General features: G+C 39.6%; 1 long non-coding RNA gene across 1 annotated transcript; it reads right to left on the reverse strand.

The window, feature by feature from the left end:
- Positions 1-16,362: 16,362 nt before the first annotated feature.
- LOC110872929 lies at positions 16,363-19,456 on the reverse strand. The gene is made up of 2 exons (XR_002554783.2): positions 19,070-19,456; positions 16,363-18,692 (listed from the first exon to the last, which is right to left on the reverse strand). It is a non-coding gene; the product is annotated as an uncharacterized LOC110872929 (long non-coding RNA).
- Positions 19,457-20,601: the final 1,145 nt, after the last annotated feature.

The following is a 20,601-nucleotide window of genomic DNA, read 5'->3' on the forward strand; positions in this document are numbered from 1 at the left end:
ACACTTTAAGCAACACCTTTTCACCCACTTCGAAGTGAAAATCCTTACGCTTTGGATCAGCGTAGCTCTTCTGCCTATCGCGGGCAGCCTTGAGACGTTCCCGTATCTGGACAATCTTGTCCGTTGTCTGGAAAACTATCTCTGGTCCCGATAATTGGACCTCTCCTACTTCCGCCCAACAAACAGTCGATCTACATTTCCTACCGTATAATGCCTCGAAAGGCGCAGCCTTTATGCTGGTATGGTAGCTATTATTGTAGGAGAATTCGATTAGGGGTAGGTTCTTATCCCAGTTACCACCTAAATCGATTGCACACGCGCGTAGCATGTCTTCTAACGTTTGAATGGTACGCTCACTCTGACCGTCCGTCTGTGGGTGGTAAGCCGTACTGAAGTTCAAACGCGTGCCCAAAGATTGCTGGAAACTCTTCCAGAAATGAGACGTGTATCTAGTATCCCTGTCGGAGATAATAGACACAGGTATGCCGTGTAAGGCTACAATCTTATCAACATACAGTTGGGCTAACATATCGGAGCTATACGTCTCCTTGATGGGTAAGAAATGAGCTGATTTAGTCAGCCTATCGACTATAACCCATATTGTATCGTTTCCTTTCCTGGTTTTGGGTAACTTGGTTATGAAGTCCATAGTTACACATTCCCACTTCCACTCGGGAAGCTCAGGATGTTGTAGCAAGCCAGACGGCTTTTGGTGCTCGGCTTTGACTTGAGCACAAGTCAAGCACTTTGCTACATGGGCGGCCACAGACTTTTTCAAGCCTATCCACCAATAGTTTGCCTTTAAATCTGGATACATCTTGTCTGCACCAGGATGGACAGAATATTTGGAACTATGGGCTTCCTGGAGGATAACATCTCGTAGTCCTCCATAAACCGGAACCCATATACGTCCGTTCAGTCTAAGGATTCCATCCTTGCTAAGAGTCAACTGCTCCTCAGTTACTCCTAACTTTTCATTAGGATAATTAGCTTCCAACACAGCCTCTCGCTGTGCAGCTAATATCCTTTCAATTAAATTGTTCTTGACCTCAATGCTCTTGGCATTGATTCGAATAGGTTTTACCCTTTCTTTTCTGCTCAGGGCATCAGCGACTACATTCGCCTTGCCGGGATGGTACCTGATCTCGCAATCATAGTCATTCAAGGTTTCCATCCAACGACGCTGCCTCATGTTTAACTCTTTCTGATTGAACAGGTGCTGGAGGCTTTTGTGATCAGAATAAATCACAAATTTAATACCATAAAGGTAATGCCTCCATAATTTCAGTGCAAATACAACGGCACCCAACTCCAAATCATGGGTGGTGTAATTCTTTTCGTGCACCTTTAATTGCCTTGAAGCATAGGCAATCACCTTGCCCTTCTGCATAAGCACACACCCCATGCCTGTGTGTGATGCATCGCAGTAAACTACGAATTCATCTGTACCTTCAGGTAGTGTCAACACAGGTGCGTTGCTTAGCTTCTGCTTCAGAACTTCGAAGGACTCTTGCTGCTTTGGGCCCCAAATAAATTTTTCTTTCTTCTTGGTTAAGGAGGTCAGGGGCGCAACAATCCTTGAAAAATTCTAAATAAATCTCCTGTAGTATCCTGCTAATCCCAGGAAACTACGAATTTCGGTAGGCGTCTTTGGCTCTTGCCAGTTCATGACTGCCTCTACCTTAGCGGGATCCACTTGGATACCACGCTCACTTACAACGTGACCTAAAAACTGAACCTCTCGTAGCCAGAATTCACATTTCGAGAATTTGGCATAGAGTTTCTCACGCTGTAGTAATTCGAGAATGCAACGGAGGTGCTTCTCGTGGTCAGCTTGGCTTTTGGAATATATAAGAATATCGTCGATGAAGACGATGACAAATTTGTCCAAGTACGGCTTGCAGACGCGATTCATGAGATCCATGAACGCAGCCGGTGCATTTGTGAGCCCAAAAGGCATCACTAGGAACTCGTAATGACCATAGCGAGTCCTAAATGCTGTCTTGTGTACATCTTCATCTCTGACCCTTAGCTGATGATAGCCCGACCTCAAGTCGATCTTAGAGAAATAGCTTGCTCCTTGCAGTTGATCGAATAGATCGTCTATCCTTGGTAAAGGATATCTATTCTTTATGGTAACTTTATTTAGCTCACGATAGTCGATGCACAACCGCATCGATCCGTCCTTCTTCTTTACAAATAGGACAGGTGCTCCCTAGGGAGACGAACTAGGTCTGATAAAGCCTTTGGCCAACAGTTCATCCAACTGGGTCCTCAGTTCCTTCATTTCCGTCGGAGCTAGTCTGTAAGGCGCTCTCGCTATAGGAGCTGCTCCAGGTATGATATCTATTCTGAATTCCACTTGTCTATCTGGTGGTAAGCCAGGTAGTTCTTCGGGGAAAACCTCGGGATATTCAGAAATAACAGGAAGATCCTCTATCTTTGGCTTAGGTTCTTCAATTATTACCTGAGCCATGTAAATGACACAGCATCTGTTTAAACACCTAGAAGCTTTGAGCATAGATACGTCCTCGGGTAATCCGTACTGCGTATCTCCTCGAATGGTAAGCGATTCACCACTCGGAGTCTTTAGCACTATATGCCTTTTGCCGCAAATGATTTGGGCCTGATTACGGGATAACCAGTCCATGCCTAGGACAATGTCGAAACCCGCTAGTTTGAAGGGAAGTAGAGATAGGGGAAAAGAATGGTTCTTAATGGACATTTCACATCCCTCTAGAACAGTGGAGACGGTTTCTATCGTGCCGTCTGCTAACTCTACCTCGTATTTCACATCTAGGGTTTTGATAGGCATATTTAATAGTTGGCAAAATTTTTGGTCTACAAAGGATTTATCGGTGCCTGAATCGAAAAGCACTCTTGCAAATATATTATTTACGAGAAAAGTACCTGTAAGCACATTGTCGTTCAGCACAGCCTCCTTTGCATCCATGCGGAAGACTCTAGCATTAGTCTTCTTTGTCTCTTCCGCCTTTCTGGCGTTCTTAGGGCAGTTGCTCTTGATATGCCCTTTTTCATTGCAACCATAGCAGGTCGCATCCTTGATTTTCTTACAATCCACCGTCTTATGATCCTTGGACTTGCATAGTCCACAGGAAGAAGTCTTTGGCTGCGACTGTGAATTCGACGCAAACCTACATTTCCCAGAGTGGGGTTTCTTGCAGATTTTGCAGTTGGGTCTTTCATCAGTTTGCCCATCTTTCTTCGTCTCAGCCCCTCTCTTGCCGTCACCGTTTCCACGGTGTTTCTTTCCTGACCTTCGTGAGGTATCATCCTCACGTTTCCTTTTCTCAGCCTCCTTGCTCCTTAGCGTCCTCAGACGGACAGCATCTAAAGTGAGAGACAAGGAGAGGTCAGTAACTGACCTGAAGGTCGTCGGCCGAGAGGCCTTTACACTCGCCTTTATTGCAGGCTCCAAGCCCCCAATAAAACGGGCGATTCTTCTAGACTCTGGTGTCACGAGGTACGCAACCAGGCGAGACATCGTATTGAAGCTCGTCAAATAAGCCTGGCAGTCCAGGTTCGTCATTACCAGTGACACAAAGTCAGCCTCGATCTTCTCAACCTCATGCTGAGGGCAGTAGTTTTCCTTAATGAGAGCAATAAATTCCTCCCATGTCATTTTGTATAAAGCAGACTTACCTGATGCCTGCACCAATGCTCTCCACCATGCCAGGGCCTCGCCCTTAAATGACTGGGACACAAACTTCACCACATCTTTCTCTGCGCACCCACTGATGTCCACAATAGTGTCCATCTCATCCAGCCAGGTGATACAATCAACAGCACCCTTTTCCCATGTGAATTCCCGGGGCTTACAAGACACGAAGTACTTGTAGGTGCAACCCTTGGCACCGGACGCATCAGTATATTCTCGTTCACGACGAATACTATTCTCAGCGGACGAGTGGTTATCATCATCTTTCTTGGGTTTGGAGAGTGGTTTGGATTGTGACTTTGGTTTGGAGGGTGGTTTTGATACGGTTCTGCCTTGGGACTCAGTATATTGACGATCCAGAGCTGCCTGAACAGCGTTGTCAATCAGAGCCTTTAACTGTGCGCCTGTCAAATGCACTGGCGCATTGTCGTAGTCATCTTCATTTGTATGGCTATTCTCTCCATTGGGATCCGCCATTGTAACTTGAATCTGTTACAGAAGATAACAAAATTTTATTCAGGAGATTATTATATAATTGTCTTTCATGACAATTTGTCAACCATGGTAACAGAGACCATATTTGGTTAACTTATTACTCATTAAATCTTAGGATTTGAATATATCCTATTTTAGCTATATCAATAATATTGGCGGCATAAAGCCTAATCACGAGGATGTTTTATACTATTAGCCGAGATTTCAGAGAATCAAAGGCATAGAGATTTGAACCGTAGTTCTTTTATCTCTTTCTGACAGGGAGTCATAGACCACCACTGCCTTTTGTCTTTATAAGACAATTATTACGGCCCATAGGCACTACACCTCTAATGGATGTTTTAATATGGTTGGCCCGTAGGCACTACATCACTAATGGATGTTTTAAATAAGGTTGGCCCGTAGGCACTACATCACTAATGGATGTTTAAATTTGATCACCTTCATTGGTATTTAACCCATGATTTATAAACCATTTAGTTGGGTTTTGAAATCCTTAAAGGATTATTGTATAAGAATGGCGCGTGTGATTTTTAACGAATCACATCTGCCATGATTGTTAACATGCTTGCAGCGGTTAACAGGGAATCTGAATCTTTTAATTAAGTCCTACCATCTTGGCCGGATCTTAAAAGACACCAGGCTAGGTTTCACTCGTAAGATTCTTTATTTAGGCAGATCAATTTAAAAGGAATGGTTTTGATTTATTTCATACATATTAAAACAAAACTCATAACATACACTCCATAATCTCAAATACAATCACATATTGCCCTAAATGGGTCTTTCAAATAGTACATACCTCCATAGAGGTTTAAAAATAAGTGACAAGTCCACGCAGGGACTAATATAAAATAAGCGTCCATACAAGGACTAAAAGATAAGTCCACGTAGGGACTGAAATACGATAAATGTCCACGCAGGGACTTCTTTCCAAGTAGAAATTACATTAGTACAACTATTAAGGGCTAGTGGTCACGTTTCTTCTTTTTGCCCTTTAGTAGGTTCGCCAAGCCTTTGAGAAATCCTCGGTGGCTCTTTTTCTCTTCCTCGAACTCTCTCTCCACACGATCTAGTCGATGGAGTATCTCTTCCTGTTCAGGAGGAGAGAAACGTGGTTGTGGCGCTTGTTGCGGAACTGGAGGTCTGGGAGGTATTGGATACCCATGAGCTGAGTAGTCCGGAGCTCCCATGTTTCCATGTGCTCCGTCAGGGTAGCGTGCATTATATCTAGCCGACACCACATATGGGTCGCGTTCATAATTGTAGTTGTAATGTGCCTGAGACGGTTCGAACGGGTTGTAAGCCGTTGGACCCGTGTAAGCAGGTATGGGTTGGTCATACCCAAATGGTGGCGAATTTGGTGCAGCTGGTGCGGAGTTCGCCTCCTGTATAGGGCTTGAAGGTCCTTCTTCTTGTAGTGGCGGATAGTGGCTACTACTAGAGTGTCGAGGGGTGCTGAAGTGGATACCCCCTCCTCCTCGTGTGGACATACGAGCATTTGTCCTCCTACGCCTTGGCGGATCAGGCATTACTGGTTGCGCCGGTGGCGGAGGTAGTGGCGTAACTGCCACAAAGCGTGAATCCTCAGAGGGATCCTGTGGATGTCGCGGTTGTTGTGATGTCTGTTGAGGTGGTGTGTAGTACCACTCATGTCGGTCAAACAACGCTTGGAAACTGTCTGGTCCCTGATAGGGCGTGCCATGGAAGGATGACCCATCAGAGACTTCTATCGGATGCGTGGGCGTACCACGAGCAAGTTCTGTTGGATCAATATCTTCATCCATATGGTCTTCGGAGAAGTGATCTTGTGGCCCTAATGGAACAAAGCCTGAAGGTTCCTGTATGTAGTCAGCTGGATTAAACTGACCTATGAAGTATGGAGTAGGGTCGTCATAATTCCGGTGCGATACCGAACGTTGTAGAGGTATGAAGGAAGGTTGTGGGTTGTTGGGGTCATTCTCTGAGTTTGGCCCAAAGGAGTGCCGGTATGATGGCGTTGAGCTGTGCGAGGTGGAATGCCTCGCAGGTTCGTAAAGATCTCTTCGTCGTTGTGGTTCTTCGCTCCTTGTCATTGAAGGAGGTCTTGTACCTGACGGTCCAGCTTCGTGATCGTGATGCGTCACGATATCTCCTCTACCTCTTCTTCCCCTTCCTCTTCCTCGGAATATCACTGGCGGCATGTTTCCTGCTTTATAAAACTTTAAATACCAATAATAAAAGAAAAGACAAAATTGGAATAACAATTCGAATTTGTCCTAAGTTCTTGTCTAGACTCAAGTATGTGCAATTGTGTCATTGAGATTAAACACAATAGGATAGTGTTTAATTCACTCAATGTTGGCTCTGATACCAACCTGTCACACCCCGATTTCCACGTGTATCACCGGTGGGCCCGGTGGGGGATTACCGTGACGTAGTTGGCAACAATATAGTCAAACCACACAATTATATAAATGCACAGCGGAAGCTTAAAGATAAATATATATTTCAACCTCTGATTGTAATATCAAATGTATTACAGAAGTCGAATGTATCCACATCGGATCAAAATAATAAAATATTGTTCATTCAGATACGGCATCGAGTTTGCGAGACTATTCGTGATGCTTAGGAAGCTAATACCAGCCAATTTCGTATAGTACCTGCACTTAATCTTTTGGGGAAAAATACGTCAGTTTACACTGGTAAATACGTTCAACTGACACATTTAAAAATGTTTATTTAAAATTGATTTGAATGCACAAGGCACAAACTCTTTTATAACTTGGGAAAATTATTAAAATCTTGTGAACGTATTACATGTTCTTTTATGCGTTCAGTAGCCCGGATCGTGCCGGGTTAAAGATTAATAGACACACCACATTGCGTAAAACCGTAGTATAGAAACTAACGGCTACGTCTTTTAATTAAATGTCGACAATATATACCGGGTGTACGCCTACACCGGGATGTCGATGGTCGTGGCCATTTCGTAAAATGATGCCAAGGATATCCGGGACAACGGTCATTAACCCCCCAAAGGCTTTTAAGAAGCAAAACTGTTTAAATGAGCCGATCATAATATTTAATTAACCACCTAAGCGATGGAAGATATGATGCTCAATCAAGCGGTATTATTATACCGTATCCCAAGCCCGTATAGGGGAAATAAGTTAAAAGTATTTACCTTTGCAAGTATTATTCCTTAATTTGATTAAATCACCGATAGCTTTTACTGGGGCTCCTAATCTGGAACGAAGGTTTTAATTAACCTCTTAGAATCCTAACGGGTCTTTATATTAGTCGTAGCCTAGACCGGTTGGTTCCGATATATAGATATGGTTTAATCGCGTGAAAGGCGAAAACCGAGAATGGAATGTGATTCTGCCCCAAACAAGTTCAGAGACTTGTTTATATGGGTTCAATGTTCACACTCTGTATTTTGGGGTCAAAATAATATAGTTTGACCCGTATCGGCTAATTTTTGAAAACTAGTTTCATAAGCCGAACCGTGCGCGCAATAGGCGAAACGGTTAACCATGAGAGTCTTACGCTTATTTCCTAAGTCAATATGCCTTAAAGAGGTTGTGGTATCAGTAGGATACCTTCCGTGATGCCCGTAACGAGTTTAAATTAATATTACGCCCCGTAGGGGCTTTTCGGTCATTTTAAAGACTTTTAAAGAGCTTTTCGAGTTCTACAGGAAATCTGAGTTTCCCGAACAGTTTATAAAGTCTAAAATACTTTATTTATTATTTAAAATCAGTAGCAACTGGAATCGGGTCAAAAGACCTTGTAGAACTCAAGTTTTGGCCGAAAAGGGCATATTCGGTATTTACCGAACCGTAGCCATAACCGCAGGTTATGAGCAAGGTAAAAATTATTAAAAATCTTTAAAATTCCCAAAATATTATTTTATGACAGTGGGTAAAAGTTTTGGTGACGAAATCTTGGTTTAGATGGGCGTTATGCTAATTGCGCCGTTTATTACAAAAGTTTCTTATAAATGCGCTATTTAGCATAACTCTCATTCTAGACCTCGGATTGATGTGAAACTTTAAGGACATGCTTATAATTTAATAAGAAAGGTTATGGTCCGTTCACGTGTCCGAAATACTCGTTTTATTTTATAAAGGCCGTTACGGTCAACTTTTAGGCGATTAACGGAATTGCGTAAAAGACTCGGACAAATCATGAACCGGTCACAGAGGCTTATACCACCATGTAACCTAGTCCTAAGAGAGTCCTAAGGCATATCTATACCTCACTAAAACGGGTCAGAACTGAAGTCAAAGCAAAAGTCAAACTTTTGCGACATTCGGCTCCGAACCGGGTCAATATAGCAAACGGTCGATTCAAACGAGCGTAAACAAGTTTATATACTTAATATCATGTTTTATGAGTGTCAAAACAGGTTTCATAACATATACATTACAGATTATGTACAAAACGGCAAAATAGCTTTCTGTTGACTTTTTAAGTGCACGTTTGACTCGACATTTGACATAGTTAGAGTGGTGATCAGAGGGAACCCTTTTAGGGGTTTATTACCCACATAAATACCAACTCATAACTACTTTTGATCCGACAATCCACTGGACCATTTGTGAATTATCGCTATGACAACCGTTAGTTACGACGGTTTGGTTTATAAGCTAAATCTATGGAAATACAAGAACAAAATGGATTTGAACGACTTACAGAAGTTGGGTCTTGATTAGGGAACAGAGAGGAATGCTTGAGAGCTTTAGAATGATCAGTAGTTGAGTGTTTGAGTTGTGATGAAGTTATGAGCATAACATGTCTATTTATAGTGCAACAAGGCACCCAAGATCATCACACAACACCCTACACTGGTCATGGATGATGGGCAGGTGTCCCATAGAGCTATGGGTCGAGTAGGGGGCGCCCATGCCTCTGTCATTGGTTGTTGGTCGTTCAAAAGCTCCAAAAGGCAAGAAAATACAAGTTTTCTGCATCTGGGCGTCCCATGCGGCCCGCATGGGAGTTTCCATGCATTTGAACGCGGGCCGCCTGAGATTCAAATATCAGGCGAGTAAAAGAGGTGGCTCGCGGCGCGCCTCCACTTAACCCAAAACACAACGCGGGTCGCGAGAGGCTTGATTTTCAGGTTTTTTAAAATCTTTTATAATCATTACGAAATCCTGGTAATTAATAACGAAATCTTTCGTAATTATTAACCTGACCTTTCGGGTTTGAAGGGGTAACTTTGCGGTTTGGCCCTCGGTTAATTACAATTAAGGGCCTTGTGTTATTTACCCGCATTATTAAGTCCCTGGTTAATTTATTAATTATTCGGAAAGCCTTAACTTTCACTGTTGACGCTTTTAACCCTTCTTATACGAATTCGATCATAACTTTCTCGTTTTAAATCGGAACTTCGCGAAATTTATATATTGCATTCTAGTGAGCGTATTATACTGTTACAAAGCCTTGGGAACGTTAAAGTGTCACTCAGAGGTATAATTAAACATGTTGACACAGTTAACCCCTGTAGCTTGTAATCTCTCACTTTCTTCCGCGTTTCGCTTCCGTACGATCCATGATTTATTCGTTTGAAGGTACAAGCACCATTTAGGGTTACTATACAGTATATCTACCCTTGTTTGACATTTATAACCCTCGAATTTGTATACTTTCAAGGTTTGTCAATATTAGTCCTTTATTTAATATCAATGCCACGTGTAATCAAATGACACGTGTTAACACATCATTGGACACAAAAATTCGAGGTGTTACTGGAAGTGCAAGGACCACCTTGAGGAGCCATTAACCACCACTTTTCTTCTTCATCTTTCATCTTGTTCATCCCTAGCCTTTGTGCTAGTAGTAAGTCTTCTTGATCATGTTTTTACATCTTATTTTAGTGGTAAAGTAGACATGTAACCAAAAATCTAAAGATCACACCAAAACAAGAGGATGAACATAAGAATAAAACTCAAAATCATAAGAATCTAAGTTGTTTATTGTATGTGATGAACTTGTTTGTTGATTTATTGAGTGTATAGTGTAGATCACCACATAAAAGCTTGCTAGATGATGATTTAAAACATGATCTAGCAAGTATGAGGATGGATCTTGAAAGATCCATGTTAATCATCCTTTATGTTAAGTATGAACTTGGAAATAAACATGATTTTGTGAAGAATGATGGTTCCTACAAGTTGTAGATTATAAAAGTGTGGGATTTCAAACATAAAAGTTTCAAGAAAACAAAAGTTTACTTACAAAGAACATGGTTTTGAGTTTTGAAAGGAAATAAACTTACTTTATGTGTGAAAATGAAACTATTAATGTGTAGAAGACATGAAAAATTCAAGAAAATGAATTTTTGTAAAAATGATTTATATGTGAAGCAGTGAAGATGAAATTTTTGTAAAAATGTTTTTTGTGAAATGAAGATCATGATTTTGGTGTTGATAAATCATGTTAAACGTCATGTTAAAATACTCCAAGATTTTATAAAACTTCAAGTTCATACCTTCATGTAGAAATATGTTTTATGGCATAAGGTAAGTGTAGTGTTGATGTTGATGATTATGCATGAATTTTTGAAAAAGAAAATGATATGCTTTAAGCATGGAAACCTCAATTTTCAAAGGAAACTATTACAAAAAAATTGTAAAAATTTAACACTTAGAAAAATATGTTTAAACAAGTGTTTACAAGTAATTTTGAATCACGGTTTTGAGTATAAAATTTACCATAAATTTTTGGTACAAAATTACAAGTATTGGTGGTTGATTTTCAACAATAAAAATGACTAAGTATATTGATACGTGGTCGAATAACGGTGCTCGTTTGTGTTTAAGTTTAAGTTTTTACTTAACTTTTAATCTTGAAAAGCCTACTTTTGATTAGATTTATATTTTGCAGGTCTAGAGAAGTTTAAAGTGCTTTTCGGGAGCTTTACAGGCCACCGGGATGAAAAACGGACAACCGGGACGTATTACGGATCAAACGGGAACTCAAGAAGCTAAAATTGGAGAATGGAAGTTGGGGAGGCCGTCGGCGACGCCCTTTAGAAATGCCCGTTGGCCAAATATGTGCATATCTAGGAAAACAAGGCGTCGGACAAAAATGGCATCAGGAGAGCCAGTCGCCGATGGGCTCCCGTTTGTTCAGTCGTGAAAATTGTGTTTTCTTGATCTTTAAACGAGTTTAAACGGTTCTTGAGCCATTAAGTCGGGAGTTACACTATCTTTTAATAAGAACTTGATATTTGAGTCATAGTTCATCACCATCTTCATCTCTATTCCATCATACACACCAAACCATCATCCGAATCACCCGAATCATCATCCAATTCACATTTATCACCAATCCATAAACCTTAGTTCATTCATCCATCATTCCTTTCACCATCATCATCCCCCAAAACCCTAATCTTCATCATTCAACCATTTCACAAGATTCAAGATGATTCAATTCGAGTTCCAAGCATCCGGTAATCAAGTTCTTTCATCCATGAGCGGCTAATCACCTTGGTTTCACCCCGGTGTAGGTAGTTGTATTATCTAGTGTTTCGAATTGTGTTTAGTTTTGACTTGTGTGACAAATTGTGTTTTGATTTTGAACACCTTTGATAATTGTCGTGTATTTGAATTGAATTTACAAATTGTCGAATGATGATAAAGTTATGACTTTGTGAAATGAATTTGTACACTTATGCATTATCTTGGTTAGGATTTACTTGTGTTGATTACAAAGTGCATTCTTGTCCATTCTTAGGAATGTTGATAGTTATTGGCACCTAAGTCAGGGTACACTAAATCCGTTAATCATTTATCCAATTAGGTCAATTCTAAAACTTGTAGGAACCTAGGTTTGCAATTACCGAAACCGGGTGAAAACCCTTTTTCTCATTATTGTTTAAGTTATCAATTGTGTTTTTGCATTTCTTAATTTCTATTTGATAATCAATCCAATTAATTTAGTGAACTTTGTTCAACATCTTTTCAATAAACAAAAACCATAAAAACAATTTAGCAAGCTTCATAAAAGTGACAACTATTACAACTCATTCAAACTCCATTCGCAAACCACATACTATTCGTGGTTCGACCCCTTACTACAACTAGCTAATTGTTAAGGGTAATTAGGGTTATAAATATTATCTTTGACCAGAGCGCGACACTCCGATCATATATATTTAGGAAAATATATATTTAGAAGTCACAAAAATTATGTGCTACATGTATATTACTTGTATTAGTTATACTAAAAATTAGGAACTTGAAAAATAATATACTCCACCAAAATACTAAAATTTGTAATGTGAAGAATTACAAAAATCACAAGAAAATAAATATATAACTTACACACAAATATTGGACGATTCGGACAATGGACACTTTGGACTATATATATTCCAGAAATTTAATTCGTATCTTGACAAATTTGGTAAACGGTATTTTCGAAACCGAACAAACAACAAAGTATGAATTTTTACAACTATTATAAGAATATATCATATTTTGTCAAATTTGAAAATATATTATTTTTGGAGCGGAAGAAATATATATTTTCATAAACAACTCAAAATTATATTATTTTGGTGAAAACTAAAGATATATATTTTTCTAACTTTAGTCTTAAAAATATATTTTAAGAATATAAAGTTGGTGATTTTTAAATTGTGCAAAAACAATATTCTGAAAAATTTCGCATAAATTAAGTATGAAATACTTAATAAGTACAAGAAAATACGTATTCCTATACGTATAAATACATACCGACACACATTACCAACACTTGGTAAAATACCCACATACAAGTATTATACACATGTATGAGAATACAAAATAACATACTTAAAATACAAGTATACCTATACTTGAAAATACGTATAAGAGAACTGTATTACAAAGCAAGTTAAAAATATATTATTTTTAACAAAACCCCCGAATACTCGTATGAAAATAATTTAAGTTAAAATATAATTATTTTAACTGATATACTAAAACTTTGAAATTATATATAATTATAAAATTATATATACAACATACACCGAGGGTGTAACTCAAAGATGACCAAAATTCCAAAATAAGTCTTAATAAATGATTAAGGCTAAGAGTCGTTACACGACCTAAGTGTCTAATAAAACATAGCACGTGTGTAGGTAGCGATACGACCCGTGGATAACAACTTTGAGTGCACGAGACTTCAGACGCAAATTTGTGAGTTCATGTCCCCCTTTTCTCTTAACGTTTTCGATTTACAACTTTCGGGGGGAAATACATGTCAACTTAGGTATGATTTAGCTAAGGAATAAACTATTAGATCATGTGAGCATAGGCTGAAACTGAAGTGCCATTAATCCTTTTAAGGACCACAGAACAAATGTTAGATCTAATGGGTACGGGCGAGCCCCACTCACGGTCCATAGGTGACCACTTAGAGTGCTGTTGTGTCCCACTCAAGGTGATTCGATACTAAAAATCGTATACTCGGGTTGAGTACTTCCTATGTCGTCACATATATTAATTTCCTTGCAAAAAATTAATGATCAACATGTTCATAGACGCTATACATACCTACTTACAACTAAACTTTCAAATATTTTTGAGACTCATTTGATGCGCATACACATAAAACGCATGAACTCGCTCAACTTTTGTTGATTTTTCAACTTACATGTATTTCAAGAAGATAAACGGATCTTGTGGCAGCAATGTCTACAAGTTTTTGAGTTTCAAGTCTAGATGTCATCCATGTTTTGGAGGGTTTGATTTGTATATCCCATCCTTGATGAGATATAGAACACAAAGCCTCGTGAAGCTTAACTTTTGTTCAAATAAGTCCTTTGATGGAACTTTTTAACTTATGTTGGGTTGTAATGTTAACTTAATACTTGTGTTTATAATGTTTTAAACTGTGTATGGATGAACATCGTTTAATTTAATGCATGTAGTTGTTTGATATTATAGAATGCAATGAGAACTGATCAAGTCACACACATACGCTTTCGCAAAAGACAGGGTGTGACACGATTCCTCTAAGGTGTCCTGCAAAACGAACAACATCGGTGACTCCTTGCAATGAGGATAAAATGGGGGTTCTCCTTGTAACCACCCTCGGCGTGAGAATAAGTAATCGCTTTGAGGATAAGTGTGTGAATAGAGTGAGAGAGTAAGAAATCGGATCCTTAAACCTGGAGGTAGAGTCCTCTATTTATAGCCGGAGAATTGTGAGGGAAGGAGATTGCCAACTACCCGTTGTTTGACAGCTGTCCGACTAGGAGGAATATCCCTTCTGTCCCCTCTGCCATGACCAGGCCTTGAGGTGACGTGGCGCGGGGTTATTCGCTCCTGCTCAGCGTCCTTTTGTACCGGCTGCTGGCCTGCCCCCCCCCCCCCCCGAAGATCTTGTGGTCCGTGTTGGCGCGCTGCCATTGGGGTCACCTGTCGTCCTTTTTGTCTGCTGGGAGCATCTTCTTGTTGTCATGTGTTTCCTTCCAGAACCTTCTAGAATCTTCCGGATGCTCTCGTGTGGCAAGTTTGCAGCGTGGAGTGTCATGGTCCCTCTGACACAAGTGCATCTGTGATTCGGGATCGTACATCTTTGATCGATGTCGTAAGGTCGGTCAAAAATAAAGTAAAGTGTCCTATTCACCTTTTACTAGTAAAGGGCAAGTAGGGTGTCGAATCCACGGGGAATCAGTGGAAAGTGTAAAAGTTCGTTGTTTCAATTATCATCTATGTCTAAACTAATTGCTTTTTGCAGTTTTGAGAATGATTGTGAAAGCAAATGTGAAATTGTAGTTGTAAACAATAATGAGAAAAGGGACCAATCTCCGGGTTTTCAGGTTGTGCAGAAAATCAGGTTACTTAGTTACAACCAGTTGAAAATCAAATAGACATGATTTGTAAAACTTGTTTTGATAAATAATTAACGAACAATATATTTGATTACAATGATCCACGATCGAAACCGAAAGATTGATGCAAATGAATAGTAATCCAGTTAATTACCAATTTTAGATTTCATAAACATTAACAGGTTCAATGATTAAAGGTTTAAAACAATGACATCCTAGAATTTAATCCCGGTTGTTGATGAACAAACCAAATAATTGATGAACAAGAATGAATACGATAATCAAATATTGTTTAATCAAAACAAAAACAATAGGAACGACTAACTGAATGATTAATCAGTTTCCTAATCCAAAAAGTCGTAACATACGCAAACCCGATGTTTCATACAAACCCTAGTCCCGGAGATGGTCACGGGACGACTAGCCGCTCATGCCGTTAGAACAATCTTCAAGAGGTTTGTAGAAAGATAATCCTTGCATGCTTGATTTGGCTGGTTGTGGAAACTTGATGATGAATGATGATGGTATCGATGAGAGTGATATGAGAGATGAAAAATTCTCCTCGATGGCTCCCCAAAGCTGCTCAAAATCGTGATAATAATTAGTTTGTTAATGCCAATGAGCTAGTGGTGGAGTGGTAAGGGAGAGACCTTGTGTTCCAAGTGACCCAAGTTCAATTCCTACCCCTAGCATTTAGTTTCTGCGGCACCTGGTGATGATGGGAGACTAGGCGAGTAGGCGGCGATCGCTAGTTCGATCCTTGAACTGAGCGGGTTTTACCTCACCGCACTGTCGTGCCTTCGGGCGAGTGTTCACGGGCTTCGGCCCTAGGTGAGGGTTTTCCCCGGTTCGGAAGGCGAGTGTATCCCGATGTGGTGAATTTCGCCAGTAGCCCATTTGGAGGATTCGTTGGCCGTTCAAAAAAAAAAAAAAAAAATTAGTTTGTTAATGGGCCTCCACTTTCGTGATGTTGCTGCCTCTTTTATTTGGGTTTAAGAGCCCACAATTAATTAATGTTGCTGACTTTTGTGGATAGTGGGCTGCCCACTAGTTCGATTGATGATGTTATATGAGCCCAAAAAGTGTCTTCTATTTGCTTCCAAAAATCGAGATGCTCCAAGTTATTATATGGCTGCCCTTTTTAATGATAATCACGATGATGTTTTATTATGAGGGCCCGTCCCAAAAATTAATGAAGTTGCCGCCAAAAGCCACCAAAGTCAGCGTGTATATATTTTTTTAATGTTGATGTAATTGGCTGCTGACTTTTGTGTGCATCCCCATGTCCATCAAGTATGCATGTGTAAATAAATGATATCTACTGATGATGATGATCGATGAGTGATGTCCCATAATAAACAATTGATGATCATCTAAATAATCCTTTATACTTGTGCTCTTTGTTTCAACCGTAATAAACCACAACTCCAACAAACTTCCAACTAATGACCATTCAATCCCTTAACTTCTTTCTTTCACATTCCTTTTATATTTTCACTAAAATCAACTTTCAGGTAATGACAATAAGGCCCTTCAACTTTAATGTTTATATTTCTCGCACATCTAAGCCGCATATTTGATTTGAAACACGTCCCGAACATCGCTAATTACCTCACTCCACGTCCCGCACTTTCCTCTTTCTCTTTAAACTCCGTAACTTCACCCATTTCACGTGCTTAACCTGCAAACATATAAACTCTCGCAATAAAACAATTCTAAACATATAATCATATAAAACCGCACAAAACATGTAAGATACGCACTTAAACCCTCATGTTTCACACTCTCCATCACATCCCCACACTTACCTTTGATTGTCCTCAAGCAAACCGATACGGAACTACTCACCGTAGTAACAATACCTCTAAACCCCTTAACCGACGCAACAGTTTAAGTCCCAAGTCATACCTGTTCCACAGACTGACACAATCGAGATTGACAGTCCGACAAGCAATTGGTGCAATTTCTAAAACTCGAGACTTGTCTATTCAAAACTAACATGCTTAGAATTAGAATACATGCTACACGCCCCTCACAATGAACTCTCCTCTCGGTTTAAAAACTGAACTAGCGTGTAATGTGCTAGTATGTATAACACTCAAAACCAAACATGCAATTCCGTAATCATAGGCTTGTACGACAATCACACCTCCACTGTATGATATAACACGGCACATATCAAAAGGACTTTCGGTTTTGGGCTTAGGCTAAAGGTAGGAAATTTTTGGTTTTTATTTTTTTTTATTTTTTAATTGGCGAACAAACAACCGACCAAACCGTGACAACTTTATTTGCAACACATAACGAACTTTAGGCTTGGTTTCTACCCAAGAACATAAACAATATTCACAACAATTTATTTTTGCTCTTTTTCTTTTTTTCTATTTTTTTTTCTTTTCTTTTTTTTTTCATAACTTGTCGTTCACGGTCGGTATCAAACAATTTATTTTAAGTGGACAAACGAAAGGTAAATAGGCTCAACAGGGCTACTAAGGGTGATGGTTAGGTAAACATAAAACAAACAAACAGGTGTACAGGATATCCTAATGCCTTTATCACTTACGTGCACATGTCAAACCACAGTCTCAGCATGTATCAAATCATACAAGTTTTAACACAGAATAACATGCGGCCTGCTCTCAACAAATGAAGTCATAATGTAAATCATTCTATCATTTTACAGGCTCAAAATTCTCGCCAAAGAAGGGTAAAAGGCTGCCGACATGTAGCATATGCAATCTAAAGCATGTTACCCCTAAATAGACATCTCTTCTCAATTCTTTTATCCTAAAAACACCTGTCGGACCTACTCTCATGAAACTTAAAGGAACGACCATGACAAGGGACTAAGTTAGTTACTACCAGCAAGGAACCCATTAGTGATTGAAACGTTCGGTTTTCGTATCCATTTAATTCACTTAAGGCAATGAAATTCTCTAAAATTTTAAAAAAAATTTCATTTTTTCGCTTTTCATCGTTTTCAATCATTTTTCAACCTCTTTCAAACCTTTGTCCCAAGCCTTTTCCCTTCCCGGGTTCCATATCCCCACACTTGGGCGACATTGTCCCCAATGTATCATGCTTCTAAAAGCAGACCCCGGGAATACCAACTAACCAACATCATGAGCGACCATTTCTAAAACAACTTAACACAAACACATTCCCTAAACATAAATAGTTAAACACCACCAAAACACAAAAACACACCAAAACAAGAAAAACTAAAATTGTTCAACTAGAGTACAGAATGAGCACGTGGACCTGATCGATGGTTGTTTTCCGCTTCTTTGTCGCAGCCGATTTAGATGGCGGAGCAACAACTTTCTCTTTCCCAGTCGTGATGAAGACATGATGATGTTATTTGTTGAAACAAAACCTCCAAAAATTGTCTTGTGAAAAGCTGCCACCAACATCCCCGAATAAGTGCTTCTCCCAAGAATTCCCAATATCCACAAGTCATCGTGGGCAATGATTATTATTATGATCTTGAAAAATAATGCCTTCCCATCCCTCACGTGTATATGCTTGTGTTCACAGTTGCATACAACATTTATGTAATATGATTTAGGCCCCTGGACTTCGACATTCTTCATTTCTTTTGCATTTTCACTACATTAATCTTCCCATTAATTACCGAATGGCCCTTCAACTTCATTATTTCGTATTTCCTTGTATCTCTAAGTTATCAAATCCATTCTGCATACACAAACAATGCAAATCAGATCTACTGTACGAAACATAACAAGTGTGCAATATCACCCTTCCCCACACTTGTTTAGCAACATATGCCATCGTGGAATTCAAAACCAATAATCACCCAATGTTCATTGCGCCAGACTTTTCTTTACTTTTATCATGTTTCATACTTGATAAACAACATCAACTAACTGTAACTTCCCACCAATCTCATATAATAGCAGCACAATTCAATATTTATAATAAACTCAAAGACAAACCACAATAACATGCTTCACAATATTAGTTTCGCATATAGAGATTCATGTGCTCTTCATATCTCATCCAAACAACCACTTACCTTCAACACACTAGCACAATAATGAATAAAAACGTACCTTTTATGTTTAGACATGCTAGAATAAACTTCAGATTCAACAAACTTCAATCCAAAGCGAAAAACCCCAAACTTGAAAACTAGGGTTCGTCACCCAATATTCCGATGACTCGCAAACGGATGCAAATCGGAACAGACGAAGGTTAGAATCGTGTTCCTTGTGAAAAAATCACTCGAAATAGGCTCTTGAACGGCTTGATTTAATAGAGAATCGAGAGAGTTACGGTGGCAGGAAGCTATGGAGTGTTGAAGCTCAAGGAGAAAGATGATGCTGATAATAAGAACGTGTGGAATAAGTCTGACCTCATTCGCATAAGGATATGTTTAACGGGTCAGATTATTATGGACGGGTCGGGTTGTTTTGTGACCGGCTAAGTTGGGTTTTAAGGTGTCATATGGTTAATGGGTGGATCACGTGAATAGGTTGTTTGGATGGTGGGTAATAGATAATGCAGATGTGGGGTCATGTAGCAGATAAGAGTGGGAATTGGTTATGTGGTCACATGTTCTATCAACGCAGCCTTGCGCCAAATATCAGCGCAATACAGGAGATTTTTTTCATCAACGTAAGGTGGCGCTTGTAATGGCGCAAGCTGGCGCAGGATTTATTTATTTAACTTTTCAGTTTTTTTTTCTTTTTTTTTTAAGAATAACTAAATAAATGGTTCTAAAAAGGTTTGTAAATGATTTCTTTGATTCTCTTACCGAATAAACTTTCACCATTCGGTTTACTCACCGCTCCACCCCCCATAGAAAGAACGTGTCGTCCGCGACACATAATTGAATCCGAAAACATACCTGGGCGGTTTCAATTTCCCCACACTTGGGTAACTGTATCCGTGACAAACGATACGACGTTAGAATCTGCGGAAATCACATACAAACCCACACCACCCCAGCAAACAAATGTACACTAATCTACATCCTCGGGCTGCCTCCCGAGAGCGCTAAGTTTAAAAGTCTTCAGCCAGACTTCATACCTGAACATGGTTATTCTGAATCATGGACCAAAGTGCTTAACGTGAAGCACTCCGACTGTTTATCCGGTCCGTTGATATCATTAGCTTCCAAATACGGTTTCAACCTATGCCCATTCACAACTTGTCTCAAATGGTCATCAAAGTCTTCAATTTCTATGTCTCCATAGTTTCCGATCCGCGTGATCAAATACGGACCCATCCATTTGCTTTTCAGCTTACCTGGAAACAGTTTCAGTCTAGAATTGAATAACCATACCTTCTGTCCTACCTCAAACTTCTGTAGCCTTAACTTTGCATCGTGCACCTTCTTCGTCTTATCCTTATACGCCATTGCACTCTCATATGCTTCATCCCTCAATTCTTCAAGCTCTCCCAACGACAACTTCCTCGCTTTACCTGCACTTTCATAATCCATGTTAACTTCTTTGACTGCCCATAACGCACGATGAGCAAGCTCAACAGGTAAATGACATCCTTTTCCATAGACCAACCGGTACGGTGTGGTTCCAATAGGCGTTTTATAAGCTGTACGATACGCCCACAAAGCATCATC

Source organism: Helianthus annuus, chromosome 8 (assembly GCF_002127325.2).
Source record: "Helianthus annuus cultivar XRQ/B chromosome 8, HanXRQr2.0-SUNRISE, whole genome shotgun sequence".
NCBI classification, from domain to species: domain Eukaryota; kingdom Viridiplantae; phylum Streptophyta; class Magnoliopsida; order Asterales; family Asteraceae; genus Helianthus; species Helianthus annuus.